Genomic DNA, 12,812 nt, shown 5'->3' with positions numbered 1-12,812 from the left:
GTAGTATTTCAGAAATTTTACTTAGTGGCATGTCATTAAAAAAATTTTTCGGGGCACCTGGGTGGCGCAGTCGGTTAAGCGTCCGACTTCAGCCAGGTCACGATCTCGCGGTCCGTGAGTTCGAGCCCCGCGTCGGGCTCTGGGCTGATGGCTCAGAGCCTGGAGCCTGTTTCCGATTCTGTGTCTCCCTCTCTCTCTGCCCCTCCCCCGTTCATGCTCTGTCTCTCTCTGTCCCAAAAATAAATAAACGTTGAAAAAAAAAATTAAAAAAAAATTTTTTTTCAAGTGGTTGCTTATTATTTTGTATATTTGAATATATAGTTTTTATAATGCAAATTTAACCATAAAGTGATCAATTAATTATGGGATATGACTTGATTATACTAAACACCACTGTTGTTATTCAATTTGAGGCTAGAATCTTTTGGATATCCTGCTCTGTTTTGGAGAAAACGCTGTGCACATAAACATAAACATACTAAGTTGGAGTGGCTTGCCATATTCTTTAACAAAGGAATGGGTTAAAAATTCTATAATGCTTAAATACCTTTTTTCTACTAAAACAATTTATGTTGTAATATTGATTTGATAACGGATGGTTTCTTAAGAATGCACCTGATTGCAATGGAACAGAAGGTATATAGCGTTTTTCAGTTTTAAAATGTCAAAATTATTCATTAAGTAGTTCCTGCAATTATCCCATTAAGTCAGCATTAATATTTCCATTATGCAAATGATGCATTGAATCATGTAAATTAAATCATATAAATAAATGGAAAAAAGTATGAATAATAAAACAAAAATGAATGACTGTAGTGTGTGGTGGATGGTTTACCCTTCTAAAGTTTCACTGTTTCCTGGGTAATGATGGTAGAGTAGAGTAAAACTTTCCTCACACACACAAAAAAAGTAATGATTTATGACATTATTAATTGTCTAAATGCCATCTGGACAGATGCATTTCATTCTGAAATTAATTTCCAGAAAGTTTTCAGGAGTTTCAGAAATCATAATTTATTTCTATCTGCATACCCTATTTGGTCAGCTGGCTATTATTTTCTAGCCTGTTGGCACTGATCATTTGGATCAGTTTATATTTCAAACCACTCAGGCACTTAATAGCTTATAAATGTTTATACTGGGACCAAAATAGAGAAGCAAACAATTTTTGAAGGAAAACATCAGTTTGTATACCAGCCATGGACAATACCCAGTAATGCTGGCTTCATTTTTTATTATTAGTTTCACTCTCTCCGTTGTTGAAGCCAAATCCTCATAAGGACTCCCTTTCCATACCAGCCCAGTCTTTGGCAAAATAAACTTTCACGTAATGTATCTTTGTGGGAAAAATCAAAACTACTGAAAGGTGTAAAATTTCTCATAGATTGTTACATTTATTCAGGTATCCCAATATCTCTGCCCTCAGATAGTTGCCTCTCATAATGATTCTGAGCATTGCCATGCAAATTACTTTGGCTAATGGATAAGTTTGAGGCTATCCTAGATCAACCAGTTCTAGATGATCTGCCAGCTGACATGAATGTTGAAGCAGAAGCCTGTCCAATCAACACAGAGATTCATAGGAAATAATAAAATGATGGTTGTTTAAGAAACTAGATTTTGGAGTGATTGATTTCGCAGCTAAAGTTAATTGTTACAATATAGTTTGTATGGTCAGTCATGAAAAAGTTTCACTCATTGGGCCTGTTTCCAAAGTCCCAAAGCAAATATTCATTAAAAAATGTTTTAAATAGTGACATCCAGGCTTTTTTTTTCTTTTTACAAGGAAATACATTGGAACTTTATGTAGAGTCTTTTGCTCAGAATTATGGTAGCCAGGAGATCATTCTGAAATCTTGCTTTTAATGGATATCAATGGCCAGTATCATTAAATACTTGCAATACACTAATGATGCTTATATTCACATCATATGTGTTTGTTTAGATGCATTTTTGTATTTCTTTAGATATTAAGTAATTTTTAGTTTTGCTGAAATTTTTCAGCGATTTAAAATCTTTCTTCCACTTCTACATCTGACCATTTCATTTAATATACAATGCTACTAAAAGTTACATTAGGTAAAAAAAGAAACAGCATATTTTCCTTTATTAGGTGGATCATAGGTAGCTATTAGTAAATTTTCCATTACAGTTTTCCATTACAAATTTCCCTGGGTCTGAGGGGAGAGTGGAAAGATATTCACCGGAAAAGTTCCATGTGGTGTATTGGTTGGAATTTGCTTTATAGTTTTATTTACTTTTTGTGATAAATTTATCAGTTTATTTTCTAATAGCAAGAAAAAGACCAAGCTATACTTAATGATGAGTACATAATTACATTTGAAGATTTTACTGAACATTTGTAGATTTCAATGATATTTTATGACAAGTATAGGTATTATGTCATGATATAAGATAGTTTATAAATATAAAACACTACTGGTAAACACAAACAATGTTATTATATATTAATAGGAAATTTCCCGAATTTAAAAAATAAAAAGTCTATTGGAAGATTTAATAAGTCAAATACGCTACTGGAAGGGATGAAAGTTGTAATGTAAATAGGCTTTTTGGCCAAGCATACATCCTAAGAACATGTATCAAATATACACATAAAGTTATTAAGCCCTCGTTGTAAGACCTCACAAGGGTAAAGTTTTTTATATAATTATTATGATGTGTTCATGTAAACTTCAACTTGTTCACTTTGTAGCCAAGTAGGCAATAAACATAGGAACTTATGCCAGAAGACCAAAAAAAAGTGATAAACTGGCTTGGCTAAAACAATTTTAATCTGTGAATTATATTAAAGTTGAAACTATAATCAGTGTATTTTGACCACCATCAAATTGCCATCTCCATTTTTCTCCACTTTCCATATATTTTAAAAAGATAACTCTCAGAATGAAAGTATTTGCAAATTATATATTTGATAAGGGGTTAATATCCAAAATATATAAGAAAATCCTACAGTTTGATACAAAAAAGAAAAGAAAAGAAAAGAAAAGAAAAGAAAAGAAAAGAAAAGAAAAGAAAAGAAAAAAGTGTTGCCAAGGATATGGAGAAATTGGAGCATGTCTATACTGCTGGTGGGAAGGTAAAATGGTACAGCCACTATGGAAAACAACATGGAGGTTTCTCAAAAAATTAAAAATACAGCTGCCATATGACCCACAAATGAATACCACCTCTGGATAAATGTCCAAAATAATTTAAATCAGGAGGATTTCAAGGAGAAATCCTATTTATATAAGTCCAAACTCATCAAAATGTGTACATTAAATATGTGCAGTTTTTGTGAATCAAGTGTATCTCAACAAAGCTGTTTATTTTTTTTTTAAAGAAAAAACTCTATAGACAAACGTGCACATTTTCCCAACTCTTCCTTCATATATTTTTGAGATTATGTTCTTTTTAAAAAAATTTTTAAGTTTATTCATTTTTGAGAGAGAGAGAGAGACAGAGTGTGAGTAGGGTAGGGGCAGAGAGAGAGGGGGAGACACAGAATCCAAAGCAGGCTCCAGGCTCCGCATTGTCAGCACAGAGCCCAATGCCGGACTCAAACCCACCATCCATGAGATCAGGACCTGAGCCAAAGTTGGGTGCTTAACTGACTGAGCCACCCAGGCACCCCGAGATTCTGTTCTTAACACAATCACTCTATATGGTCTGAAAGTGGCTCTAGCTTTATGCAATGGCAGTATCATAGACAATGAGGTTTATCTGAAGCGTGATTTTTGCTAATTGAAAATTTTCCCAATTACCCCACTGTGACGACTTGGAAAGTGGTTCTAGGGGAAAAATAATGAATTTAGAAACCAAGTCTTTTTATATCATGTATATATGCCTACAAAACAATTATGTGAGCCTTTGGAAGGCAAATATTTTCCAACAAATTCATGTAATAATCAATCATCCAATAATTTATAATAAACTTAAGACTAGTTTTAAATTGTTAGGATATTTCACTTAAAGTCAGAAATGCGTATCGTTTACAAAAGTGTTGAGATAAGAAATGAAATAGATCTAACATTTAAGTTTGTCACTGATGGTACAGATACAAATATATATGAGCAAAGTATATAATGTGTATGGAAAATTAATATTTAGAAATGTCATAATCCATGTAATCCAATATTCAATTACTTGTCTTAAAATTTCTTGTGATTAATTCCTCCTTTTAAACTCTCACAGTGTCTGGTAATTATATCTATTATATACTTTGGCATAATAATGCAATAATTTAATATTTACCTTTTCTCTGACTGTGACCTTTTGAAGATCATACTTGTTTCTGGTTTATCTTCTTATCCCTAGTATCTGGCCCAGGAACTCATAATCAGTTGATGCTTTAAAAATGACTGCTCAGTGAACTAACATCCCCTTGTCAACGTTCACATTTTTTAAAGAAATATTCCACTATATTTCCATCTTAATTCCATAACACATTTCCCATCTCTATCTGAGAGTCTCCATTTAAACTACTCTGTTTAAGGAGGAAGGTAGGAATCTAATAAGAAAGACCAGAAAGAGATTAAAAAACAAAGAAGTAGATGACAATAAAAGAAATAGAAAGACAATCCAAAGACAGAATTATGTAATAGCACCAGGATATCACCGTATAATATGTAGGGGGAGAAAATCTAAAGTTTTGGATTTTATGAATCTATCAACTGCATCGTCCATACAGTAAGATAAGCAGGCTTTCATAGTGTTTGACTCTGTTAACTAAAATTATAAAAACAGTTGATGAAAGAAAATAATATTTTAGACAGGCTAATAAAATGCAATTAGAATGGAGACTTCATCTAAATAACTGTAATATCACTACATTGATTCTAAAATATTTCCAACATAAAGTTCTCAAAAGTTGATACTAACCCAAGTGAAATTCTCATAAATCATTAGTGAATTTTCATGAAATAGTCATTGACCTGAGTTTATAAACATTAATTAAAATTCACAGATGTGTGCTTATGGACAAGCTATCAAATCTGAAAACATATAAGGCCACATTTCAGGTACACGTGAGTTCATGTACCTTATTGGTAAGTTATTTTTTATGAAAATTAATGCCTTAGCCATCCAAAATAAACACATTCTTGCTATGCTATGTTCCTGAATCCTTGTGAATAATTTGGATGACGCTTTTGTGCCAAGTAATATGCAATTTAATGAAAAAAAATGGTCAATGGCTGTCTATAGAATTACTCAGTTTATATGCACTAAGCCAAAAGATTTAAGGTACTATTAATGGAAAGGACATCTTCAATGCTAAAAAATAAAAAACAAATGAGACATAGTTGGGCCAAGAAAATTTTGTGACCCAGGTTTTTTTGTTGTTTACTATTTGTTTTTATTTATGTAGATGGTGATGACCCTTAATTGGTAATTACTTCCCCAAATCTATACAGTAGTGCTTCCCTTTACTTTGTGATTTATTCCTGTCCTAGGAAAAACATTTAGAACCTCTTTACATTTCCTTTCCCAGCTTTACATACTAGCATGAATAAAGACCATGCAAAATATCACATCTCTAATCTCCTAGCTTATATTTGATCACATAAATTTAATATCCCTTTTGAAATTTATAAACAGGATAATCTAATTTACTGTTAATAAAACAGGTAAATCAGTTCAGTTCAGTGAGCATTTATAAAGGACCTACTGTGGGTAAAGCACTACATCAGGTTCTGATTATACAAACATTCTATGATGTTTTTGAAAGTCAACTGCTTATTGGAAAAATAATTCACATTTAGTGGGAAATGTGAAGTTGAAAGTCTAAATATTACATAATGAGTTGTACCTCAATAAATCTTTCAGAGTGCTTCTTCCTTCAGAAGAGGCTGAGCCAAAAGACTTGTAATGGCAACAAGTCTTCCCTTAAAAGTAAAGGAGACAGTGCACTCTGATGTCAATGTCAGTTAAAATGCCCTCGACTATCAGTGCAGGACCACCTAGGTTAGAGAGAAAGCCTCTATAGTTTCTGAATTTTGACATGTACACTATAATGTACACATCTTATACTTATGTCCTTTCAGCTGGAACCAATTGTTTTCCTGTCAAAATGCTTCAAAAAGATTCATTGTTTACTTTTCAAAGACTGAAGCTTGGCTCTGGGCTATCAGTTCCTAGACAGTTCTGCTTATAAGGATCACAAAATAAATGTCTCTGCCATACCCAAGTTTCAATATCTAACAGGAATCACCTGCTTTTCAGTCTTCCAAAAAGATGAGATCCTGATAGCATGTATTCCCCCACAGCTGATTCAAACTCCAGAAAATAAGAGTTGTAGAATTATCCTATTGTATTTGGGGAAATCTGCTTTCTAGGTCATAGGAGAAGAAACTGTATGCATGGTGCTCTGTCCAATATGATGTTGGGAAATATATTAGCAATGTCTGGTGGGGAGGTGGAGATGCTTCTCCAATAGAAAGAATAGGTATGGAAGAGGCTTGGGAAAAGAAAACGGAGGCTAAAGATGCTAGAGGCTAATCAGGGCCTATGAATATCAGTATCAGGTGTAACTGTTATTCTAAAATAACTTGTAGATAAGTGGACACCAGTACAAAATAATCAGGTCAATGGCCCATAATAGTCATACTCCAATAAAGGGTTACAGGAACTTGAGGACAGGCCATGGATCTATAAATATCCCCTGTGCCTTGCTTACAGCTCTACACCCTGCCCTCCTACAGCCACTGCAACCGGTTTCTTATACATGTTTCTAGAAATATTCTAAGTTGGAATAGGTTTTGTGTGTATAGGCATTTTTAAAAATAATTACCTCTATTTTAAAACTACATTTAAATGACCATATTTTAGATCCAAGAAAATGAAAATACTAATTCAAAAATATATATGCAATCCTATGTTTATTGCAACATTATTTGTAATAATAAATAGTCAAGATATGGAAGCAACCCAAGTGTCCATCCATAGATAAATGGATAAGGAAAATGTGGTACACACACACACACACACACACACACACACACACACACCCCTAGAATAATATACAGCCATGAAAAAGGATGAAATCATGCCATTTGTGACAGCATGGATGGACCTACACGAAATTATACTAAGTGACCTAAATCAGACATAGAAAGAAAAACACAATATGATTTCACTTACATGTGGAAAAAAACAAATGAATAAACAAACAAAAGCAGAATCAGATCTATAAGTACAAAGACCAAACTGATGCTAGTCAGAGAGGAGGGGAATGGGGGATGGCGAAAATGGGTGAAGGGGAGTGGGTGATACAGGCTTACAGTTGTGGAATGAATAAGTCATGAGAATAAAATACACAGCCTAAGGAATTTAGTCAATCACGTTGCAATAGGGTTGGGTGGTGACAGATGGCAGCTCCACCTGTGGTGAGCACTGCATAATGTATAAACTTGCTGAATCACTATATTGTACATCTGAAATCAGTGTAACATTGTGTGTCAACTAAACTCAAATAAAAAAATAAATACATATTTATTTTCTATTCTGTATTACACATTTTTCTGCATCACACTTATTTACATATCTGGTAAATTAGTTCCTATTAATGCAAATAGAACTGCCTCATTTAGTTTTGAGGATTACAGCTTTCCATATTATCAATGCTCCATGACTCACTTAAATCTCCTTTATCAAAGGCTTTTAGTTTTTATACAACATGAATTTTTCTATTACAATGATCAAATTAATTATTTTTGCACATACGTTATTCTACATACCTATATGTAGAGAGAATACCATTATTAGTGCAATTTTTGATAGAATCCAATTTGCTTCTACAAGCATCTTTGTAATTGCTCCTTGAATCATTGAATAATTCCAGGAATCTAGAAGCTTATCAAATTATTTTTAATGGACAGATAGTAATATTATCTCCTTAATTTCTCTTATAAAGGGATTCAAACTTGTATTTTGAACATATATAAGCTTTATCATCTTCTGTTACTAATAATGTGAACTATCTAATTTAAAACTATAATTAATCCATTTTTAATTTGTGTGTGTGATGTAAGAAAGTGGTCCAGTTTTATTTCTTGCATGGTGCTGTCTAGTTTTCCAGACACTATTTGTTGAAAAGACTGTCTTTTCCCCCATTGGATATTTTACCATGATTTGTGAAAGACTAATTGACCCCATACATACATTTCTGAGTTTTCTATTCTGTTCCATTGATCTATATGTCTGTTTTTGTGCCAATACCATACTATTTTGACCATTACAGCTTTGTAATATAACTTGAAGTCTAGAATTGTGATACCTCCAGCTTTGCTTTTCTTTTTCAAGGTTGCTTTGGCCATTCAGGGTCTTTTGTGGTTCCATACAAATTTTAGGATTATTTGTTCTAGTTCTGTGAAAAATGCCATTGGTATTTTGATAGGGGTTGCATTAAATGTGTAGATTGCTTTGGGTAGTATAGACATTTTATATTAGTTCTTCCAATCCATGAGCATGGTTTGTCTTTCCACTTCTTTGTGTCAACTTCAATTTCTTTTATCAGTGTTTTATAGTTTTCAGAGTACAGGTCTTTTACCTCTTTGGTTAAATTTATTCCTAAGTATCTTATCATTTTTGGTGCAATTGTAAATGGGATCAATTCCTTAATTTTTCTTCCTGATGTTTCATAAAAAATAAATTCAAATGGATTAAACATCTAAATGTGAAACCTGAAAGCATAAAAATCCTAGAGGAGAACACAGGCTGTAACCTCTTTGACAAAGGTCATAGCATCTTCTTTCTAGATATGTCTTCTGAGGCAAGGGACACTAGGCAAATATAAACTGTTGAGGCTTCATCAAAATAAAATCTGCACAGGCAAGGAAACACAATACTAAAAGGCAACCTACAGAATATGAAAAGATATTTGAAAATGACATATCTGATAAAGTGTTAGTATCCAAAATACATAAATAGTTTATAAAACTCTACATCCAAAAAATGAATAACCCAATTAAAACATGGGCAAAAGACATGAACAGGCATTTTTCCAAAGAAGACATACAGATGGCCAACAAACACATGAAAAGATGCTCAACATCACTCATCATCAGGGAAATGCAAATCAAAACCACAATGAGATATCACATCACACCTGTCAGAATGGCTTAAATTAACAACACAAGAAATAACACGTGTTGGTGGGGATGTGGAGAAAGAGAAACCCTCTTGCACTGTTGCTGGTGCAGCTACTTTGGAAAACAGTATTGACATTCCTCAAAAAGTTAAAAACAGAACTACTCAGGGAGCCTGGGTGGCTCAGTGGGTTAAGCCTCCAGCTTCAGCCCAGGTCACGATCTCATGGTTTGCATGAGTTCAAGCCCTGCATTGGGCTCTCTGCTGTCAGCACAGAGCCCGCTTCAGAACTCCTCTGCCCCTTCCCTGCTCGGTGCTTTCTGTCTCACTCTCCCTCAAAAATAAAACATATTTAAAAATTTTTTAAAAATAGAACTACTCTATGATCCAGCAATTGAACTACTGGGTATTTACCCAAAGAATAAAAAATACTAATTTGAAGGGTTACATGCACTCCGATGTTTATAGCAGCAGTATCTATAATAGCCAAATTGTCGAAATAGCCCAAGTGTGTCCATTGATAGGTGAGCGGATAAGGAAGATGTCCTACACACCACACACACACACACACACACACACACACACACACACACACACATACACACACACGTATACATATACAAACTATGGACTGTTACTCAGCCATAGAAAAGAATGAAATATTGTCATTTGCAACTACATGGATGGGGCTAGAGAGTATTACGCTAAGTGAAATAAGTCAGAGAAAGACAAATACATATGATTTAACTCATATGTAGAGTTTAAAAAACAAAGCAATCAAGCAAAGGGGGCTAAAAAAGAGAGAGAGACAAACCAAGAAAGAGACTCTTAACTATAGAGAATGAACTCATGGATACCAGAGGGGAAATGGATGTGGGGATGGGTTAAACAGGTGATAGGGATTAAGGAGTGCACTTGTGAAGAGCACTGGGTACTGTATGGAAGTGTTGAATCACTATATTGTACACCTGAAACTAATATTCCATTGTATGTAACTCACCAGAATTTAAATAAAAACTTTAAAAAAAATTAAAAACATTACAAATCTTACTAAAAAGATATGTGGAATGAATGAGAAGACCTTTGTATTAATGTTACCATGTCCCTAAATTAGTCTGTTTTTTTTTTCTTTTACCTTGGACTAACTCTTTAAAAAAATCTTGGGGTGCTTGGATGGCTCAGTCAGTTAAGCATCTGACTTTGGCTCAGGTCATGATCTCACAGTTCGTGGATTCAAGCCCTGGGTTGGGCTCTGTGCTGACAGCTCAGAACCTGCAGCCTGATTCAGATTCTGTGTCATGCTCTCTCTTGCTCTCTCTCTCTCTCTCTCTCTCTCTCTCTCTCTCTCTCTCTCTCTCTCCCCCCTGCCCTCTCTCTCAAAAATAAATAAACATGAAACAAAACTTATTTTAATCTTTATTGGGGTAAATTGGTATACCAAAACACACACACACACACACACACACACACACACACACACACACACACTAACAAGAAACCGAAAAGCCACTGTATATTCCCTCTGTAAAAATGAAAGCCTTTTTGCCCACACAATAAATATTTATAAGTACAAATTTTCAAGATGTTTTCTAACTCTAAATTATAACTTTCTATAAAGAACTAAATCACACTCTTTGATATTAGCCATAATAAATATGCTCTAAATCAACCTAAAATAATATAAATTTCTGTAAGCATTTATTTATAGCAATTTCTCTCTTCAGAACATAGTCCCAGCTTTCAAGTATATTAATGATATGGACTCTCAGAAGACAGAAAGATTATAAATATTTTGTTCCAAGAAATAAATTAATATGATATTGAGACTGATATTTGAAAATTATGATTAAACATATTGTGAAAGTGTAAATAGAGGCGCAAAGCAATTAAGTCATATCTCTAACACATTCCGTTCATGGGGCAACATTAGTTACCAACTGTATTATCAGAACATAACACATTTACAGCAATACCATTGCACTGTTTATGATGAAATCCACCCTGTGACTGATAGTGCCCAACAATATTAGAAACAGAAATGATTTTTTACTGAACATTTATTTGGCGTAACAAAGGTATTTGTTTTGTTGCCATGATCAAGGTATGTTTTCTTTCTTCTTTTGTGTTTTTTGTTAATGTGTCTTACTTTAGTGGTTACCTTAAGTACTTTGCACTATGCTGCCTTGTTAAGCATTTTTAATTAACTGTCTAAAAACCTTGCTAGAACAGTATATTAACAGCTCAAGTCATAAGAAATTAATATATTCAGTGCCTCTGTAATACCTATAATACCTTAACAAGTGCTCCTGGGAAGTTCATTGAAAATTAATTAAGTCTTGCCAAAGTAACACAAAAAAAGTCAACTAGAGGACTAAAAGAAATCACTGTAACCTTTTTATGTAAATATATATATTATTGGATAAGAAGAACATCTTGTAAATTTGATTAATTATCAGATCAATGATTCCTAACGTTTATATTTGAAATATCAAATAAGACATCACTGCTAGTTGTTATGCCTAATCTAGTTTTCTGAGTACCTGAAATCATATTCCTTGATATATTTCTCAGTTAACTTTGTTTAGGCACTCAAAAATTCTATTAATATCATTGTTGTCGTTAAAAAGTTTGAATTAAGTGGAATTCTTTTACAGTGACCTAACATTTCTGCCTTTTCTGTAATCCTCTCTCTCATTATATGTTCTCACTCTTTTTTGTTCCATTCAAAATATACATGCCTGCATGGTTGTAGTTTTCTATAAAGTGGATATCACATCCTTTGACACTTAAAGAAGTTTAATGAATGCATTTGTTATAACTTAATGCCTAAATGAAATTTAAGTGCACATCTCCTTGAGATAACCTTTATAGATGAATGTTAAAATTGTTGATTAGAACAACTAACAAGACTGTGGGAATATGTTTGAAATAAGAGACGCCTCAGTAATTTTAAAAGCTGGCCTTTAATATGTGATAAGCACTAAACCACGTGCTTTAGGAGAAACAAAAATTAATCTTTATGTAACTCCTATGGGGTATATCATCCTAAAGCTATTTTAAAAATATAAATAGATGAAGAATAATGGATAGGTAATTAATAGGTACAGAAATTCAGCCTCCAAGAAGTTACTTAAGTTACTCAGGGTCATTTGGCTAGTAAGTAATAGATTTAGGATTTGAACCAATGTAGTCAGAACACAAAGATAAAGGGCTTAAACACCATGCATAATTCCTCAAATAAAATTAGGCTGAATGCTACTTACTCTGCTTAAGTATAAGGACAATCCTGCTTCCTGATGGCTAATGGACTGATAGATGTTAAGCAGAAGTTTAATAATGACTATCTGTGGGTAACATTTCAAATTTTGTCTTTATGAGTTCTTTTCCTTCCAACAATTGTCCACATTAAGTTGAAGAATATCTTTCAAACTAAACCAGAAATGGTCAATAAAAAAGCTTAGGGCTAGAAATTCTTTGCAAGCTTATAAGAAAATTTATTTAGAAACAGTAGATAAACAGAGTGAGATCAGCTCAGGCACTTATGCCTGTATTCATCAATTTATTCACCGCCAGAAGGGTATTGTGACATCATGTAAACCTGTCATTAAACAATGTATATCCTGTGTAGCGCTTACCTTCTTCAAAGGAATGTCTGAATACATTTGGCACTTTAAATGCCAGGAGTTCACCTTTCATATTTCCCGATAAAACTTTCACAATGA

At 33.4% G+C, this 12,812-nt stretch overlaps 1 non-coding gene and 1 pseudogene across 1 annotated transcript; one reads left to right on the top strand and one right to left on the bottom strand.

The window, feature by feature from the left end:
- The window catches only part of LOC101090688, an 84,356-nt pseudogene that overhangs the window by 45,574 nt on the left and 25,970 nt on the right, over positions 1–12,812 (bottom strand).
- LOC111560242 lies at positions 3,687–3,826 on the top strand. Its single transcript, XR_002742004.1, has one exon. It is a non-coding gene; the product is annotated as a U4 spliceosomal RNA (small nuclear RNA).

This window comes from Felis catus, chromosome B1, assembly GCF_018350175.1.
Source record: "Felis catus isolate Fca126 chromosome B1, F.catus_Fca126_mat1.0, whole genome shotgun sequence".
NCBI lineage: Eukaryota > Metazoa > Chordata > Mammalia > Carnivora > Felidae > Felis > Felis catus.
This window is presented reverse-complemented; position numbering and strand designations above follow the sequence as displayed.